The sequence below is a fragment of the Ovis canadensis genome, chromosome 4, assembly GCF_042477335.2.
Source record: "Ovis canadensis isolate MfBH-ARS-UI-01 breed Bighorn chromosome 4, ARS-UI_OviCan_v2, whole genome shotgun sequence".
Classification (NCBI taxonomy): Eukaryota; Metazoa; Chordata; class Mammalia; order Artiodactyla; family Bovidae; genus Ovis; species Ovis canadensis.
Window position 1 is genome coordinate 18134123 of NC_091248.1, and position 21942 is coordinate 18156064.

Below are 21942 nucleotides of genomic sequence, written 5' to 3' on the forward strand. Positions count from 1 at the left end.
CTGGCACAGGGAGATCCCCTGAAGAAGTGATAGGTTACCCTCTCCATTATTCTTGGGCTTCCCTGGTGACTCAGATGGTAGAGAATCTGCCTGCAGTGCAGGAGACTTGGATTTGATCCCTGGGTTAGGAAGATCCCCTGAAGGATGACTTAGCAACCAACTCCAGTATTCTTGCCTGGAGAATCCCCATGGACAGAGGAGCATGGCAGGCCAAAGTCCATGCGATCACAAACAGCTGGAAATGACTGAGTGACTAAGTACAGCCCACCACATTTTGAATAATGCAGTTGTATTCAGATAAAAACCAATACCATAAATTAACTTAGAAAATCTTCAACTATTTTATTTGTAATTTAAGTAATACTTTTCAAAATAATCCATGGATCACAGTGGAATCATAAAGGAAGTAGAAAATAGTTTTAAATGAATCATAGTAAAACAATATCATATCAATTCTAAGGGCCATAGGCTAAACATTTTCTTATAATATATTTTATTTGTTCAAATGTGTATGTCATATATAATTAAAGAAATTAGAATAATTACATAAATTTGACTCAAAGAATGCATGATAAGAATACGTGATAAAGGAAATTTTGAGTAGACATGTGCAAAGATTTTGATAAACATAGCATAGAAAAGACCAAAGTAACCAAAATGTATCCTTTGATAAGAAGGCTAAAATGATGGTAGACCTCTAGAAGGACTAATCACAAAGAAAGTACAAATTACCAAAAGTGAGAACAGAATAAAAATATCATTACAGATCCTACAGATATTAAACATATTTTAAAAGAATAGTAAGGCTCTATGGAAAAATTCATTATATTTGAAAATTCATATGAAATACAATATTTTTAGAGAAAACAAAAGAAAACTTATGACATCTGAGAAGAGTGCTTTTTGGTAACTTGTGCTTCGACTTAGGGGTTTCCCAGGTGGCGCTAGTGATAAAGAACCCGTCAGACAGTGCAGGCAATGGAAGAGACACAGGTTTGAATCCTGGGTAGGAAAGATTCCCTGGAGGAGGAAATGGCAACCCATTCCAGTATTCTTGCCTGGAGAATGACAGGGACAGAAGAGCCTGGTAGGCTACAGTCTATAGCATTGCAATGGTTGGACACAACTGAAGCAACTTAGCAAAAGAGATTGGATCAACCATGTCCAATATTAAGAATTTAAAGGTTAGATCATGTGACAACATACCATACTGAATTTTAGAGAGTTCAAAATTCTGATATCTGTCATGTATAAGTAACTTCATGAAAGGAAAACATAACCCCCCAAAAATATGAATAAAGAGTAAGAACATATATTCACATTTTTTTGTTTGCTGTAGTTGTAACACAGGCCAAATGTAGTTTACATAGACTTTTTTTCACCTACAATATTAGCCAATATTGTGATATCTGACAACACTCTTTTTTTAGTTACCACATAAGGAGCCAATTTTATATTTATCATTTGAGAATGCAATTGGGAATACAACCTATGAAAAATAATTTGATAATAAAATAAAACAACTCATTTATGAAGCTAAAATAATTTACAAATTTTATGTGTAAAATGCTTAAATATACCAGTAGGTACACTGATATGATGAAAGAAAATTTGAAATTAATTCTGAGTATCAAAATTCTAAATACACCCATTCTTAGGCCCCCATTGATTTCACTTCAAAGTATCTTACAAATAAAAATCAAGATTGAAAATAATAAAGAACCTGAAGTATTCAGGTAAAATGTTTTCAACCATATTTATGGAAGGGATAAGCCTGGTATAGACAGTGTATGGACTTCCCTGGTGGCTCAGATGTTAAAGAAATTATCTGCAATGCAAGAGACCGAGTTCAATCCCTGGGTCAGGAAGATCCTTTGGAGAAGGGAATGACAATCTACTCCAGTATTCTTGCCTGGAAAATCCCATGGACAGAGGAGCCTGGTGGGCTACAGTTCATGGGGTCACAAAGAGTCAGACACAACTGAGCTAACACTTTCTCTTTCAGACAGTGTGTGGATGGATTTTAGATATATGTCTGTATGAAAACTATGTGACTGCATGAATACACAAAAATCTGAGCACACTGATTCCCTGGAAACTGGAATACATCGTCCAGTGGTAGTCAAGATAGGCTAGTTTATTCTCTAGTAACAAAGATCACCAAAAATCTCAGTGCAGTAACACACAACATATTCTTTCCTACTCATTCAAGTCCACAGTGAGTCTGAGTGGCTGACTCTCCAAGCCTTTAGGGGAGTTTTTCTCCCTTTAGGCCAATTTATAGTCTTAATTTTTTTCTGTCCCCCAAGGACGTGTTCTCCACGATCACGTCAGCTAAAGAAAGGCTGAAATTTTGACCAAGTTTTCATCCTTCCATCTGCAATATGATTCCCATTACAAACATTCACATTCCATTAACCAGAAATGGGTTCGCATTTCCAGGTAATGCCAAGAAGGGTGGATCACCTGACTTCTTGTACACCTGGAAGGGAAAAAAGAAGCAGATCATGGTGGGTACAATTATTTTGTTCATTTTAGGTTGATTTAGAGAATGTGTGTCTCTTTCCAGATACAAGTAATTAAAAATTTAATAAAAATATAAGTGAACTAATGATCAAACTTATTGCACTCACATGCACTAGGCACCTATTTATTGCCACCCATCTACTGCTGATCATAAGAGCAAATAGTCTGGGATAAATACATTATATTGTATAGCTTGATATAACAATTAATTAGAAGAATGTGATGACTTTATGGGAAAATCTAAAAGTATTTAAAGCTAAATATGACTATATTAATATATTTTATCAGCATTTTCCAAAGAAAACATGAAGATTTCCACATTTAAGAAGAATAATTATACAATATATTAATATTTGCATTAAAATAGTGCTTATATGCATTTTACTATGCAAAAAAACATAAGAAACTAGTAATTTCCAAAGAGGAGAAATAAAGACAAGAAACATAAGAAGAAGCTCACTGTGCATAGTTTTGTCAATTTGAATATTCTATCCAAAATTTGTCTTAATTATTTTTAAAAAGGATCAATTAATTAATAATAAATTTTGAAAATACCCCCACTGTCAGTTGAAGAAAAGGAAAAGAAAAGAAAATAATTTAGTAAATTTATGAAAACTGTCAGGTGTCTCTGTCCATGGGATTTCTTAGGCAAGAGTACTAGAGTGGGTTGCCTTTTCCTTGTCCAAAAGATCTTCCCAATCCAGGGATCAAACCTGAATCTGCTGAATTAGCAGATGGATTATTTACCACTGAGCCACCAGGGGAGCTGTAAAGCATCAGTAGTGACTACTGCTGCTGCTGCTGCTGCTGCTAAGTCACTTCAGTCTTGTCCGACTCTGTGCGACCCCATAGACAGCAGCCCATCAGGCTCCAATACTAATGCAGGTCAAAGGAGACAGAAATTTTTAAAGATATGTTTTTCAAACTATATAAAAGGTTGTATATCATATCTCTCTATTGAATTTTCTTTCAAAGCTCTTAGGTACATTAAGCACATTTTAATCAACATTTCCGCAGAAAATATGGAGACTGCCAGTTAAGAACAATAATTACATATTAATATTTGCATTAAAATTTTACATTACTTTTAAAGGATATACTTAAGTATAGATCACTAAAAATTTATATGTTGTCACACTAAGGGATTTTTAATTAAAAAAAAGAAGATGCATTTCATGAATAAAAGCATTGTCATGACTATGTGGACCTGCAATCTGCATAGCTCTTTTTATCTACATGCTCCTGGGGAAGGTGAGTGCTTTCTTTTTTTCTCATCCCTAGAAGAATTTTCTCAATTATATCTTTGAGACTTTGATCTTGATCCAAATAAATAGTCTTCTCTAAAAGTGAATTTGAAGAAAATCTTACCAAACTGTAATATTTCTAATGGACCCAAAATTTACATAGACATTGTTCCAAAGTTCAATATCTCAGTTGGTGACACACCACACAAAAAAACCTAGAAATTTGGGGATACACATGGACAATTCTCATTCGCATGGTCAGTTTTTATTCCAAACCCAAAGAAAGGCAATGGCAAAGAATGTTAAACTATCACACAATTGCACAGTTGCAGTCATCTCACAGGCTAGCAAAGTAATGCTCAAAATTCTCTAAGCCAGGCTATAACAATATGTGAACTGTGAAATTCCAGATGTTCAAGCTGGGTTTGGAGAAGGCAGAGGAACCAGAGATCAAATTGCCAATATCAGCTGGATCATTGATAAAGCAAGAGAGTTCCAGAAAAACATCTATTTCTGCTTTATTGACTATGCCAAAGCTTTTGACTGTGCGGATCACAATAAACTGTGGAAAATTTTGGAAGAGATGGGAATACAAGACCACCTGACCTGCTTCTTGAGAAATCTGTATGCAGGTCAGGAAGCAACAGTTAGAACTAGACATGGAACAACAAACAAGTGCCAAATTTGAAAAGGAATAAGACAAAGCTGCATATTGTCACTGTGTTTATTTAACTTCTATGCAGAGTACATCATGAGAAATGCTGGGCTGGATGAAGCACAAGCTGGGGTCAAGATTGTCAGGAGAAATATCGATAACCTCAGATATGCAGATGACACCACCCTTATGGCAGAAAGTGAAGAACTAAATAGCCTCTTATGAAAGTGAAAGAGGAGAGTGAAAATGTTGGCTTAAACTCAACATTCAGAAAACTAAGATCATGGCATCTGGTCCCATCACTTTATGGCAAACAGTGGAAATAGTGGCAAACTTTATTTTTCTGGGCTCCAAAATCATGGCATGTGATGACTGCAGCCATAAAATAAAAAGACGCTTACTCCTTGGGAAAAAATTTCTGACCAACCTGCATAGCATGTTAAAAAGCAGAGAATTTTCTGGTAATTGTGTGCTGTTTTTTGTGTTTTTTTCTGGTAATTTGTGTGCTGGTTTTTCTGGTAATTGTGTGCTGAAAATACATATTTTCTTTAGAGCTTATGAAAATTTAAAATTCAAACAAATAGTCAAAAAGTAGTCCATTAACTCTGGAGCACAGCTTTTTGGTTTTAGTATTGAGCAAAATACACCATGGCACTGTTGATTCTCATGCTCGTGCTTAGTCATGTCCAACTTTTTGCAAATCTTTAGACTGTAGCCAGCCAGCTCCTTTGTCCATGGGATTTTCCAGGCAAGAATACTGGAATGGGTTAGCATTTTCCTTTCCAGGGGAATCTTCCTCACTCAAGGATCGAACCTATGTTTGCTGTGTCCCCTACATTGCAGGGGGATTTTTTACCCACTGAGTCTTCAGGAAGCCTCACTGTTGAATCCCCTAGCTCTCAATTTCTTCTGTTCAAATAAAGAGACTGCAGTGAGGAATTAGGGTCAGCATGACTCCTTTATAAGAGGGGTTATTGTTCACTGATGGAAATACCATATCACCTGACCTGCCTCTTGAGAAATCTGTATGCAGGTCAGGAAGCAACAGTTAAAACTGGACATGGACAACAGACTGGCTCCAAATTGGGAAAGAAGTACGTAAAGGCTGTATATTGTCACCCTGCTTTTTTAACTTATATACAGAGTACATCATGAGAAACACTGGGCTGGAAGAAGCACAAGCTGGAATGAAAATTGTCAGAAATATCAATAACCTCAGATATGCAGATGACACCACTTTTCTGCAGAAAGTGAAGAAGAACTAAAGAGACTCTTGATGAAAGTGAAAGAGGTGAGTGAAAAAGTTGGCTTAAAGCTCAACATCCAGAAAACTTAGATCATGGCATCTGATCCCATCACTTCACAGCAAGTAGTTGGAAAGACAGTGGAAACAGTGGCTGACTTTATTTTGGGGGACTCCAAAATCACTGCAGAGGGTGAAAGAATTTTAATTTCACTGCCATGAAATTTAAAGATGCATGCTCCTTGGAAGGAAAGTTATGACCAACCTAGACAGCATATTAAAACACAGAGACATTACTTTGTCAACAAATGGCTGTCTAGTCAGGGCTATGGTTTTTCCAGTAGTCATGTATGGATATGAGAGTTGGACTATAAAGAAAGCTAAGTGCCAAAGAATTGATGCTTTTGAACTGTGGTGTTCGTGACGACTCTTGAGAGTCTCTTGGATTGCAAAGAGATCCAACCAGTCCATCCTAACGGATTTCAGTCCTGGGTGCTCATTGGAGGGACTGATGTTGAAGCTGAAACTCCAATACTTTGGCCACCTGGTGTGGAGAATTGACTCATTGGAAAAGACCCTGATACTGGGAAAGACTGAGGGCAGGAGGAGGAGCGGATGACACAGGATGAGATGGTTGAATAGTATCACCAACTCGATGGACATGAGTTTGAGTGAACTCCGGGAGTTGGTGATGAACAGGGAGGCCTGGTGTGCTGCAGTCCATGGGATCACAAAGAGTCGAACATGACTGAGTGACTGAACTGAACTGAACTAAGCCAAACAGTGTATACCTATAGGTTGGTGACTGAAGAGGAGGCAAGGCTGAGGACAAGAGTTCAATTATTATTCTCATGATCCCAGCTAACCAACATGTAACCCTTCTCTACATTTACATACATCATTTTCAGCTGAAGGCCAAGACTGTGGCTCCTGTAACAAGCAAAGACTTATCTTAGATACCTGACTATTCACAGATGTAGACAGTATAAGCAATGCCATACATTTCTCTGGGCTTCTCTGGTGGCTCAGAGGGTAAAGGGTCTGTCTGCAATGCAGGAGACATAGGTTCGATCTCTGGGTCAGGAAGACTCCCTGGAGAAGGAAATGGTAACCCACTCCAGTATTCTTGCCTGGAGAATCCCATGGATGGAGGAGCCTGGTAGGCTAGAGTCCACGGGGTCACAAAGAATCAGATATGACTGAGCAAATTCAGTTTCACTTTATATATTTCCCTACTGTTGTCAGATGGTTCAGCTTTCCTTAAAACTTGCCTCTGTCTTATCAGCTGCTCTCCAAGTATGCAATGTATGGCCAGTTTCCTCCAGCAAGCTGATATTTTCCCTACTACATTACTAAAACTGGCTTCGGTGGACCGCTGGCTTGAGTCCCAAGTTACAAAAGGCAAGATTAACCAGCTAATTCTCTTCCAGAATCCCCTCTACCATGTCCTACCACAGAGAAGTCAATCCCAAATGACATTCTGTCACCTGTAAACCCAGTAGTAGTTTCAGTTTCTGCTTAGCTTAGAGCCTTTCAGTTGCACGTAAGAGAAATCCATGACAGACCAGCTTATGCAAAATGAAAATTTTGACCCCAGTAACGGAAAAGACCAGAGATCATCTACCTCCCTGTCTCAGGGGCTCTGAATGCTCACAGAACACCATCAGGGGACAAGGGGACTATGAAAGCCAGTCTCTGGGCCTGCTCGTGCCAGGTCACCTACACATGCTGCCTCATACTCTCTGGGTTGGGAACAACGACCCAGAGCTGATGCAGCTAAAGTGCTCCTCGTAGTTGATGAGAGCAGAAGGGGAGAGATCATTTCTCTAACCTGAGCTACCATAATAGCCACTCCAGCATCCCTCTGACACACTTGGAGGCAGATGAGTGATGGCCCTTCTGTGGTTTTGTGTGCTCCATCCAGCCTCATCCTGGGCACCCCGGCTCTCTCTGATCACCTCCAGGGTAGGGCAGCACGTCCTAAAACCACAGCAGGAAGATGACGTAACAGACTTCCAGTTCAGTTAAGTGTTATTTTTTAGAGCTACGGAGATATTGACTTTATACCTTAAAAAATAATTCTAAAGTATTGCCTTTGGAGAGTGAAAAATTTTAGAAGAGATATAGAACAGGAGCTTTGCTTTTCATGAAAGGTTCATCTGGTGATATTTGATAGTGTATTTTATGCAGAGGTGACCGCAAGGTATATTTTAAAATAAAATTAATAAAAAGATGATGTGGTTGCTGTGTGTCTTTGCAGGAACAAGAAGGTATTCATACATACAGCCTAGATCCAAGTAGGAGGCATGTTTTCATATCTCCCAATGTTAATATTGAATATTAGAGAACTTAAGACCTATACAATATGAGGCAAATGTAATTTGGGGCTTTGAATTTGGCTTTTAGTTAAACTAGAAGTATAGTAATAAAATAATAATGCTCAATTTTAAACTCTGATCAAGAAAGCACAATAGAAAATGATAAGCCAATCACAATTAAGATTATGGTTGTTAAAAAATGAAATTAAAATATAAGAGAATTAAGCTTGATGGTATATTAAAACATAATCTACCTAGACTAAGTAGGATTTAGGCCAAGAATGAAAGGTTAGCATTATATTTGGGGATATATTTCTATAATACATCAAACTAACAGATATATTTCATCATCTCAGAAGCTATTCAATGCAATGAAATAACACTCCCAGATCGAAAAAGTAATAAGCAGCAGTCTTTCAAGGGTGGAACATAAGGATAATTCCTTTCAAAACAAGAAATATCTCCAATCATTATTATTTCTTTGGTAAGATCCTGGGAATAATAATTTTAAATTTAGAACCACTAGTGATTATTAACATTATTATTTTAAATGCTTCTGAAATATACAGATAATTAAATATGAATGACTATAAGATATATCAACTATTAGAGAAAGAATGAAAAAATAATAGATTCAAAAGTGTCATTGTTTCCTGGAAAACAAAGAAAATGAACTAAACATCTACTGGCATTTAAATGAAAAAATATGTGCTAAACATAAAAAATATTTTAAATCAGAAATAAATGTCTGCAAGTGGTCATTTGTCAGAGTTAATCTCCCAATTTTATTTATTTATAGTTCTATAGTATTTTATTATTATAGTTCTTGAATTTCAGTATTTTATTATAATAGTTCTAATCATTTTTGTTTTCAAGTCAGCATCATAAAAATCCATGCAAATGCTATAATCCTTTATGTTCTTAATGAAGCTACCTGGGGTTACTTGTTAATAGATTTTTTTTTTCCTTATATCCTCAATAGCAGCTGCACTTGGTTGTATTTTCTAAGCTATTCTCTTAGTATAGTAATATGAATTCTTTGAGGATCTTCAGCTCAAAATCTTATATCATTTCTAAATATTCTCTGAGTATATCTAGAATTGCAAAATCAAATGTGCTATTCCTTCATACTCCTCTCCTTTTTCCAGGGTGTAAAATGCTGAAGTTTTGTGACCAAAATATTTTCATGACCACTCATGTCATAAATAGTCTAACCTAAACATGTTCTAGAAATGTAAGTGCTCTTCTCTGCTAATCTGATAGAAGCACATAATTAATTAAAATTATGGCTTGGCTTTGAAAATGCCACATTTAAAAACGATGAAATGAAAAAAGCAGCATTCCTTTCACATGACCTGAACCTTATGTTTAGAATGTTTTATATGGAGTACCAGCTTAGCCCTTAAACTGTTACATTCAAGTAGAGTCATAGCAGATATTTTAAAATCCTGAGAGAAAAGCCATAAGGGGGAACATTCTGGAAGCCTCTGGTATCATAAAGAAAAACATGCATCAAAATAAAGATCCTCAAAATGCAGAGGTTTCCTCAGTGCAAAAGTTCTCCTTCACTCCTTCAGACATGCCCACTGGGCTCCAAAACAGCTGTTTATATGTCAAAGGCTCAATTCCAAGGGTACATTAGATTCGAACTCAGTATAACATGGGGAGAAAAGAGGAAAGCTATTTCCAACTGGCCATAGGAGAAAGGGTGTGCCCTAGTGGTTGTCATGCTAGGTGTATATACTCATACAAAGTTTATATACTCAGCTTGGTTTATGACTATTGATTTGAAGTTTTTATGAAGTTATGGATAAACTGTGTGTGAAGTCGCTCAGTCATGTCCGACTCTTTGCGACCCCATGGACTGTAGCCTACCAGGCTCCTCCTTCCATGGGATTCTCCAGGCAAGAGTATTGGAGTGGGTTGCCATTTCCTTCTGCAGGGGATCTTCCAGACCCAGGGATTGAACCCAGGTCTCCCGCATTCCAGGCAGATGCTTTAACCTCTCAGCCACCAGGGAAGCTAGCTTTACACAGTTTTCTGAAGACAAGGAAAGCATCAATCCTGTTCACACACATATTCCTGCAAGGCACAATCTGTTCACTGCCTGGAGCATCTATGGCCATCCAAATACCACAGCCTTGGAGAAGACACTTGCAGAGAAGAAACAAAGAAATAACCAAAAAGCATACAAACAAAAAACCTGTGCCTAACCAAAACATTATATGTGTAGCCATTAAGTGTCCCTTGTGCAATACTAAGTCACATCAGTCATGTCTGACTCTTTGCAATCCTATGGAGTAGCCCATCAGGCTCCCTGGCCATGGGATTCTCCAGGCAAGAATACTGGAGTGGGAAGTGTTCCTTACCTCTGAGCTAGGGTCTGAAAGGAAAGGGGGCAGACATAAGACCTTCACTGGCCTGAGACACACTGTCATATAGGAACATAAGTCATGTAGGAAGCAGTGAAGTGAATATGCAGGCCAGTGATTGAGACAGTGATGAAATCCAGAGGTGGAGCCATTAGGGATACTGTCCGGAACAGGGCTGCTGTCCCAGAACATCTATATGGCAAGTTATTAACAAGTTTACTTGGTGGAATTACTTATTTTCAACTGTTGTGGTTTCTTTTTTTCTTTGCCTTTTTATTGTTGTCGTTGTTGGAGTTAAAGGGTCATTCATCTGTGTTGGCACACGCAAAGATATATAGTGATAAAATATTTTTAAGTAAAATAATGTTTTGTATATTTTAATTTTTACACTTTAGAATGCCTTAAAATTTACAGAAAATTCACAAAGTTCGGACAAAGAGTTCCCGTATGCCCTACATCCAATTTTCTCTATTAACATCTCACTTCAGTGAACAGACTACATTATACAAAGTCTATGCTTTATTCATTTCTTGGTCTTTTCTCATTCTCCAGGATCCCATTATATTTATCCATCTAGTCTGTGGCAGTTTCCTAGACTTTGTTTTGCTGACCTGGACAGTTTGGCGGAGTGCTGGCTGGGTGTTTGGTAGGATGCCCCACTACTGGGAACTATCTAGTGTTTTTCTTATGATTAGACTGAATATATGGATTTTGGCGAGCTTCCCAGGTGGTGCGAGTGGTAAAGAATCTACCTGCCAGAAGACACAAAGGACCTGGGCTCAATCCCTGGGTCAGGAAGATTCCCTGGAGAAGGAAATGGCAATCCACACCAGTATTCTTGCCTGGAGAATCCCATGGACAGAGGAGCCTGGCAGGCTATATTCCATGGGGTCACAAAGAGTTGGACACGACTGAGCACACTCACAAAACCAGTGGATTTTGGCAAAGAGGACTCTGAGATAGAATGATCTTTTGTGACATCATATTAAGTTTGTATACTCTCAGTTTGGTTTATGACTATTGATTTTAACCTTGATCACCTGGCTGAGGTTCGTTTGTCAGGTTTCTCCACTGTAAATTACACTTTTTCTTCCCTTTCCATTATTCATTCTTTGGAAAGAAGTCGCTATGTCAGGAAGATACCCTGGAGGGAGGAATGGCTACCCAGTCTGGTATTCTTGCCTGGAGAATTCCATGGACAGAAGAGCCTGGCGGGCTACCGTCCATGGGGTCGCAGAGTCAGATCAACTAACGACTGATCAACTAACACTTCACTTTTGCTATGTACAGCCCACTCTTAAGGAGTGGAGAGTTATTCTCCATCTATCTACATAAGTCATTGAGAATACTGAGAAGGAAATATATTCTTATGCATCATTTAGTGATACAATCAGTTATCTATATCAGTTTGTACTTATAGATATTAATTTATATAACGGGTTACAAATGATTCAGTGCTACATTAATTTTCAGATCAGTTCAGTTTAGCCACTCAGTCGTGTCCAACTCTTTGCGAGCCCATGAATCCCAGCACGCCAGGCCTCCCTGTCCATCATCAACTCCCAGAGTTCACTCAGAGTCACGTCCATCGAGTCAATGATGCCATCCAGCCATCTCATCCTCTGTCGTCCCCTTCTCCTCCTGCCCCCAATCTCTCCCAGCATCAGAGTCTTCTCCAATGAGTCAACTCTTCTCATGAGGTGGCCAAAGTATTGGAGTTTCAGCTTTAGCATCATTGCTTCCAAAGAAATCCCAGGGCTGATCTCCTTCAGAATGGACTGGTTGGATCTCCTTCAGAATGGACTGGTTGGATCTCCTTGCAGTCCAAGGGACTCTCAAGAGTCTTGTCCAACACCACAGTTCAAAAGCATCAGTTCTTCGGGGCTCAGCCTTCTTCACAGTCCAACTCTCACATCCATACATGACCACTGGAAAAACCATAGCCTTGACTAGACGGACCTTAGTTGGCAAAGTAATGTCTCTGCTTTTGAATATGCTGTCTAGGTTGGTCATAACTATACTTCCAAGGAGTAAGCTTTTAATTTCATGGCTGCAGTCACCATCTGCAGTGATTTTGGAATCCCCAAAAATAAAGTCTGACACTGTTTCCACTGTTTTTCCATCTATTTCCCATGGAGTGATGGGACCGGATGCCATGATCTTCGTTTTCTGAATGTTGAGTTGGGGGGCCCAAATTGTTTCAATTTTGGCCAGTACTGTTGGCTTTTATATCCCTGTAACATGCCTCAATGTGAGGCTTTGCTTTCAGTTTTGAGAACATCTTCATTTTCTAGTCTATAGGATGCTCCATTCTCTTCTTGTATATTTTCTGTCCAAGTCTTAGAGTAGGTCATTTTTTCAGGAAGTCTCAGTCCTTTTATTGAAAAACGGAATTAGAAACTATGGCCTAGATGCCAGATGTGCTTACAGATTCTCAGGTGTCCGTTGTTTCTAAGCCTTCAACTCTTAGGAGCAAGGAAATACATATGTGTATGTTAACCCTTGACTATACACAAATTTATACATACTGCTGTTTTTAACCATTTGTATCTACATAAAGCAAGGCCTGAGTTGACACTGATGTCTCCAATTCAAATTCATTACTGCATGGATAATTCCAGCCACCTACCCTTACTTCTCTGTAACTTTCCACTATAGCACAGAGAATTCTGATCTCAGGCATCCAACATCTATTTATCTGAAGGTTCTATGTGAAATGGATTCAGAATTGTTAACTCATACTTTTGTGGGAAACAACTTTATGCAGTGGAGTACAGCGTTTACACAAAGCTCCTTTTGTTTTTAGTCTTACAGATGCTTCTCTGTTGTTCAGTCACCAAGTCGTGCCTGACTCTTTGCAACCACATAGACTGTAGCACACCTGGATTCCCTGTCCTTCAATATCTCCCAGAGCTTGCTTACATTCATGTCAATTGAATTAGTGATGCCATCCAACCATCTCCTCCTCTGCCTCCCTATGCTACTCACTTCCAAAGTTACTTCGGTTGGCATCTCCCTTCCCTCCCCACTTCAGAGAGGTGTTTTCATATCTTTCGAATACAGTTAAATTTTCTTATGACAGTCTGCATTCCATCTTGAGATCCTCAACCACCTAAATACATTTTTAAAAACACTAAGCTTTACTATTTGTGCTATGAAGTTGAAGTGTTTTGGCAAATGCACAGTGCCATATATCCACCATTGAAGCAGGACATAAAATAGTTTCTTCCTCTTCACACACACAGAAAGTCCTGTGCACGTCACTATTCAACCACTTCCGTGAACTGGATCCCTAGCAACTGCTGTTTTAATTACTGTTGCTCTGATTTGCCCTTTCCAAAACGTTATAAATGAAATCATATATTAATTAACTTTTCAGGCTGATTTATTTCACTTAACAATGTGTTTTTGTAATCCATCCACATCTCGTGTGGTTTTACCTGCTCATTCTTCTTTTATTGCTGAGTAACCTGTCATTGTCTCAATGTATCAAATGTTGTTTATCCATTAGCCTATAGGAGTACATCTTTGTTGTTTCTAGGCTTTGGGGATTATAAATACTCACATTTGGGTTTTTATGTGGGCATATATTTTTAATTAGTTGGGTAAATACCTGAGGACACATTTACCAAATTTTTGGGTCAAGTTAAGTTTAGTTTTGAAAGCAAATACCCAACTATTGTCCCAAACGGCCATATCATTGTGCATTCAGGCTAGCAATGAATGAGAATTCCTGTCGCCCACACTGGTATTAAAGGGGTTGTCCCACCTATTTTAGTCACTTGAATAAATGTGTAGTGGTATCTCAGTGAAGTTTAATGTCTGTTTCCTTAATGACAAATGACCTTGAACTTCTTTTCAAACAGGCCACCTCTGCATCTTCTTCATTGAGGTGCATCTTCTGACTTTTTGCTCACGTTTTAACTGAGTTGTATGATTTCTCACTGTTGAGGCTCCGGGTATGGTTTGGGCACAAGGCTTGTATGAGACGTGGGGTTTGTTGCATGTTTTGTTTGCTTGTTTTGGCCACACCATATAGCATGCAGGATCTCAGTTCCCTGACCATGGATCAAACCCATACCACTCGCAGTGAAAGTGTAGAGTCTTAACCACTGGACCACAAGGGAAGACCCTGTAAATATTTTCTTATGTACATTTATTATTTATATGTATCCTTATAGCATATACAGAAAGTATAGCAAATCTACCACTTACCCACCTGGGAAGGAAACCCACTTTGAGGTGAGAGCATCTGTTAAGTGTTTTGGCAGAGGGGAGGGGAGGCAGTAAGGAAGAGGGAATCAGCAGGTATATAGTGTATTTTGTTCTTAAGCATTGAGTTTACTGCACATATTTCTCCCTGGATTTCTTGTAGGGGAAGAAAAAGAGCAGAAAACTAACAAACAAAAACAATAGTTGAATAAGACCCAAAGGAGCCAATGTCAGCATCTGAATAAACAATCAACCTACTGGGTGTATCCCGACCCCAAAAGCTGCAAGAGGAAGAACAGGGCTCAGGAAAGCTTCCCTGTGTGACCCCTGAACAGAGTCAGCCAAGGGGTGTGGGCTGGGGACCCTTCGAAGGGGCTGCTGTCTTGTGACAGAGGGTGAGTTTCCCACCACGCCCAGCCTCCAGCCTGCCTGAGGCCCAGCTGAAAGCCAGTACACCTCTGTGTGTGCAGCCTTCTGACTTGAACAGGGCTCCCATGTCCTCCAAATTATCTAAATATGACCTATGTTTTCTGATAACCTTTGAGGTTGGACAACTTCTGTCAAGATGAGTAGCTATTAGAGAGATGTAGAAAAATTTCTTAGAAAGGCAGAGTGTATCTTTTCTGGATTTTACTATTATGCTGAGTCATTTTCCTGCTCTAGGTAACCCAAATGTTTCTGAAATGACTTATCACCTAACATCTATAAAGTCTCAGCTTGACACATATTCCGTGATGTGTTGAAACTCAAGGACATCCCTAGAAGGAGCATCTGATGCCTCATCTTTAGCTGTTGCTTCTGACAACCAAGGCCCAGGTCGGGGAAACTTGGCCTCTTTCCTTGATTTCATGAAATAGAAAAAAAAAAAAAACAAACAAGCAGTGCACAGCACCATAAACGTACAAAGTAAGTATTTGAGAAAATTGCATTATTATTGAAAGTTTCAGGACTTGAACAAATTCACAAGGCAGCAAGAGAACCACCTTGAACATCACACTTCTCCCCCTTTACAACCCTCTCACCCACCAGAACCTGGACTTTCCTGGTGCTGCCAGCCCGGGTGCACCCCCGCTGATCTCTTAGCATGTTGCTTATTTCCCTGGCTTGTTTCTCTCATCTCTGATTTTTTCCCTTTTTCTTCCTGGCCTCACTGGTGGGCCTCCATGCCAATCCTTCCCCTTCTGTTGGGCAGTAGAAATTATCTTGCACCTTCAGGACCACACTGCATTATCTAAATCCCTCAGTGCACACAGAAGAACAAGAACACCATTTAGCCATTGTATCAGAAACATAAAGAGCAAGCAGAAAACCTGAGGTCACCTCTAACTGGCTGCTTGAAGAGGAGACTTCATCCTTGAGAGGCATTGATGACTTAAATATGTTTTCCTCTGTGACACCTGTGTTTGTTGTGACAGCTTCTCTCTGCACCTCCATCCTCTGACAGAAGATTATGAAGGCAGTGATCACTAAGGAGATTTGGCAAATATGAGCTCTCAGTTCCTGCATGGGGTAGGGGGTGAGTGTGCACTGGGTCAGGTCCCAATGTCTGACCATTAATTTCCCTGTGATTGTTATGGATGCTGGGAAACTCAAATACTTACTTCCTGAGAAAGTATATCCTTCACCTATGGTGAATCTCAAATTGTTTCAAAGGGTTAAATTTTCCCATAAATAAAAGTTAACTGGTTATAATTAGCCATATTATAACCCAATTCTTGGAAGTTTGACTTATTGATGACAACTTTCTGTGTTTTCCAGAACTCTGTTAGAGTTCATATATATATATATATATATATATATATATATATATATATATATATATATATATATGTATGTATGTATGTATGTATGTATGTATTTGGCCACCTCATGTGAAGAGTTGACTCATTGGAAAAGACTCTGATGCTGGGAGGGATTGGGGGCAGGAAGAGAAGGGGACGACAGAGGATGAGATGGCTGGATGGCATCACCGACTCGATGGATGTGAGTCTGAGTGAACTCCGGGAGTTGGTGATGGACAGGGAGGCCTGGCGTGTTGTGATTCATGGAGTCGCAAAGAGTCAGACACGACTGAGCGACTGAAGTGAAACGAACTGATTATATATATATATATATATATATGGGTCTATCTATATATCTGGGTTTCTCTGGTGGATCAGTGGTCAAGTATCTGCCTGCCATTGCAAGAGACATGGGTTTGATGTCTGGGTCAGGAAGATTCCCTGGAGAAAGGAACGGCAACCCATTTCAGTACTTGCCTGGGAAATCCATAGACAGTGGAGACTGGCAGGATATAGTCCATGGGGTTGCAAAGTGAGACACAACTTACTGACTGAACAGCAATCTATCTATCTATTATCTATGGGTTTCACATATATACAACATGTATGTTTTACAAACATACATACATATGTATGTTTGCATGCTGCTAAGTCGCTTCAGCCGTGTCCGACTCTGTGCGACCCCATAGATGGCAGCCCACCAGGTTCCCCCATTCCTGGGATTCTCCTGGCAAGAACACTGGAGTGGGTTGCCATTTCCTTCTCCAATGCATGAAAGTGAAAAGTGAAAGTGAAGTCGCTCAGTCGTGTCCGACCCTCAGCGACCCCATGGACTGCAGCCTACCAGGCTCCTCTGTCCATGGGATTTCCAGGCAAGAGTACTGGAGTGGGTTGCCATTGCCTTCTCCGTATGTTTGCATATATATATATATATATATATATATATATATATATATATATATATATATATATATGTATATTTCCAAATATAAAATAACCCAGATATGTATATAGATAATTTTTTGAAAGTACTGAAGTACGTGAGAGATGAAACAAATTTTATTTAAAAAGAAGAAATATGAAGTATAAGTTACTTTATAATAGTATGATTCTTTTTTTAATATAAATTTATTTCTTTTAATTGGAGGTTAATAATTCTTAATTGTATAGATGAAAAAGTCTTATTAATTCTAAATATTCATTCATTGTTGTTCAGTCACAAAGTTATGGAGTAAGTAACTGCATAGTGCCATGAAATCCCTGGGTTGGGAGGATCCCCTGGAAAAGGGAACAGCTACCCAATCCAGTATTCTAGCCTGGACAAAGAGCTGCACATGACTGAGAAACTTTCACTTTCACTTTTGTGAAATTGAAAAAAAATTATATTTCCAAATTTATATCACCATCTAGTTTCCAGAAAAAAATTTTTAAATGGAGCAAACTATAACTGTATAGCTATGTCATATGAAAATTCAAAGTAATAATGTTTTCTAACATCTGCTGTTGTGCTTACTATGGAAATCATAATTCAGAGAAGATATTACCAGAGAATATTCACAAATAGGTAAATAACATAAGTGTCCAGGATGGCCCACTTTTGCTCAAGACTCTATTTAAATATATGAATCCATCATTAAGCTCCACTATTGAAAAACGGCTCTGACCAGCTGCTTGGAGACCATCTGCATTCTGTGCTATATTTATCCTACACAATCACTGAACTTGGGAATAAGCAGTCTGTTAGTTCAGTCTCACCTTTGTCTATTACTCTGTGACTCAGTGGTAGACTATATAGCATTATTTGTAAATATCTTCATGTTTACTCAGCTGTCAGATTTGAGATGTGGAAAAGCAAAACTAAATCTAAACTATCTTTCAGTCAGTTCAGTTCAGTCGTATCCAACTCTTTGTGACCTCATGGACTGCAGCACACCAGGCCTCCCTGTCCATCACCAGCTCCCGGGGTCCACACAAACCCATGTCCATTGAGTCGGTGATGCCATCCAACCATTTCATCCTCTGTCATCCCCTTCTCCTCCCGCCCTCAATCTTTCCCAGCATCAGCGTCTTTTCAAATGAGTCAACTTTTCTCATCAGGTGGCCAAAGTATCGGAGTTTCAGCTTCAATATCAGTCCTTCCAATGAACACACAGAACTGATCTCCTTTGGAATGGACTGGTTGGATTATAGTCCAAGAGACTCTCAAGAGTCTTCTCCAACACCACAGTTCAAAAGCATCAATTCTTCAGCACTCAGTTTTCTTTATAGTCCAACTCTCACATCTATACATGACTACTGGAAAAATCATAGCTTTGACTAGACGGAACTTTGTTGGCAAAGTAATGTCTCTGCTTTTTAATATGCTGTCTAGGTTGGTCATAAGTTTCCTTCCAAGGAGTAAGTGTCTTTTAATTTCATGGCTGCAGTCAACATCTGCCATGATTTTGGAGCCCAGAAAATAAAGTCTGCCACTGTTTCCACTGTTTCCTCATCTATTTATCATGAAGTGATGGGACCAGATGCCATGATTTTATTTTTTGAATGTTGAGCTTTAAGCCAAATTTTTCACTCTCCTCTTTCACTTTCATCAAGAGGCTCTTTAGTTCTTTTCACTTTCTTTAAGAAGACATAATTAAAGTTTACAATCCCCTTTAAAATCTTATGTTTCACAGAAGAGCTAGAGTTTGCAAATATAAACATCAGGAACAACTTAATATAAGTGAAATGCTGCATAAAAACCTAGCACAATTACAGTGCAGCGAAAGTGACATTCACGTGAGGAAAAAACAGAAATTGCCACAAGCATGAAAAATTCCATTGAAGTAGAGAAGACAAAAGGACAATGTCTCCAGTTAGTGAGCTTGATAAAGACCTATTAGTTAATCACCTCAGATAACTGCAGGTCATCACAGTAGGATATGCAGTAATAGGGACAGGAAGGACCATCTTGACTTTTAGGCCCTGACCCTGGAGCCTGAATTCTAGGTACATATCCTGCCACTCAGTTTCAACCTAGAGCAAGTTCTGAGATCCCACTGACTCACCTTGCATCCTCACCTGTGTGTGAGGCAAAACAACCGCCTTACTTGAGGTTGGGTGATGATTGAATAAATACTGTGCACAGAATAATTGGAACACTACTGATGGCTGATATTGCATGAGCAGTACAATTACCATCATTATTTCGTTGGAAATGTAATAGTCTATACTAGCAATTAATATAAAAGTGCCTTAAGCAAATAAGATAGAGAACTTAAAAAAAAAATCTAAGACGAATGGGACCTAATTCAACTCAAAAGCTTTGCACAGTGAAGGAAACCATCAACTAAACTAAAAGACAACCTATGTAATAGAGAAGGTATCTGCAAATAATGTGGCCAATGAGAGTTTGGTATGCAAAATATACACAACAGCTCTTAAACTCGATATCAAAAATTAAACAATACAATCAAAAAAAGGGCAGAAGACCTAAACAGACTTTTCTTCAAAGAAGTTGTATAGCTAGTCAACAGGAATATGCAAAAAGGCTCAACATCACTAATTATTAGAGAAATGCAGACTGTATTTAGGCTCCACGTAGTCAAAACTATAATCAGGTACCACCACCCACTGGTCAGAATAGTCTTTATCACAGTGTCTATAAATAATAAATTCTGGAAAGAGTATGGAGAAAAATGAACCCTCCTAAATCTTGGTGGGAGAGTATTGGTACAACCACTTATATATTGAAGAACAATATATAAGTCCCTTAAACAAATGAAAATAGAACTACTATATGATCCCACTCCTGGGCGTATATCCTCAAAAGAGAAAAACTCTAATTTGGAAATATGCATGCACCCTATTGTTCATAGCAACATTATTTACGGTAGCCAAGACATGGAAACAACCTGAGTGATGTCTGTCAACAGATGGTTGGCTTAAGAAAATGTGGGAGATATATATATATATATATAATATATATATATAATATATATATATATATAATATATATATGAAACAATGTCATTTGCAGCAATATAGATGGATATAGAGATTATCATATTAAGTGAATAAAGTCAGACAAAGAAAATATTATATGATATCACTTATATGTGCAATCCAGGAAGTAACATGCTGGGGTCCAGCCCCAGTGGATCCAGGGTAATTCAAAGGTGAGGATGGAATCGGCGTCCTGGAAAAAACTTATTTAATTACAGATATAGAGGGAGATTAGAAACAGATAGTGTAGTAGGAGAATTAGTGGAGAAAAGAGGCTGAATAACTGGTTTACATGGAATACCAGTCACCATCTACATAGGCCACAGGTGTCTTTCCATTCCAATCCCAGAAGCCCAGGCAGAATTAGCAGGCTTGGTGAGTACTCACATTTCAGATGGTAATTCAGCCAGGAAAGCGGGGAGCAAGAAAGAAACGACACGGGGGAATCAGTCTTTCCAGAAACCGATCCGATTTCTTTATTTTTCAGGTTTGTTTCTATACCTTTTTGTTATACATAGGGATGAATACAGAGTCACGCGGGCGTCAGCAGACCTGACCCTTGTCACAACCAGGTGCTTCATATAAAATTATACAAAGGTCTTATGAGTTTCATCATCTTCTGGCCATGAGGTCTGCTGACATTTTATGGCCCTTTCTGATATTAGTCAGTTAACCAGAAAACTTGTTTTTCCAGGGGTGATTTTTTCTTAAATCAGGCACCACCCTCCAAATAAAGTTGTATTCCTATAGGGTGAGGGTGTAGTGAGTTACAATCAAGAAAGGAATTTACTTAACCTAAGGTTTAACATGATGAATCTTAAAGGTTAATACTTATTTCTCCTATATGCTAGTTATATTCATTATAAGGGCAGGAATATGGAGATTTAGCAGCAAATATTGGCTCAACAAATGTAAACCCTTCACCAATGTTTCCCTTAAGATCTATTTTGTCTTAAGATAGTGATAAAGTTACATTTTTGCATAGCAAGGACACAGTGATTTATAGTGATTTATAACAAAGTACAGTGGTCTATAAGAAAAGAGAAGATTCATTAACTCAAAAAGTCTAGTATTGCTAACATCAAAAAACTACTATATTTCCTTTTCTATATTCCAAATACATTGATTAATATATTCCCAGGTGCCTAAGGATATGGAGGCCTGATGGCAATCATTGACTCATCAATGAAAAAAGCCCTATGCTAATACTCCAAACTCTCTGTGCTGTTTATGGTTGAGAGGTTGTCACACAAGCTAGTCTGTCAGCAGAGAGGTTTGACCTGAGACATCCTTGTCACACCCAGGGCAGGGAATTAGCAGTAATTATTGGCACGACAAATGAAAAAACCCTTCACCAATATAATTCCTAATCAACCCACTAATACTATACTAATGATCTTCTAACTTTTCAAAAGAGTCTGTATTTAGAAAGTGTTAAACCATCCCGTGCCTCTCACAGTTGGGAGGCTGTAAACAATCACATGCGGCAGGACGAGCCTGATCAAGCAGGCCAGAGAACCTTCAGAGTTCGTAAGTTGAAACACTCTTGCCACACCCAGGAATTTTTATTAACTGGAGCTGCAAGTTAACTCCTTCTCTGAGAGAAATGG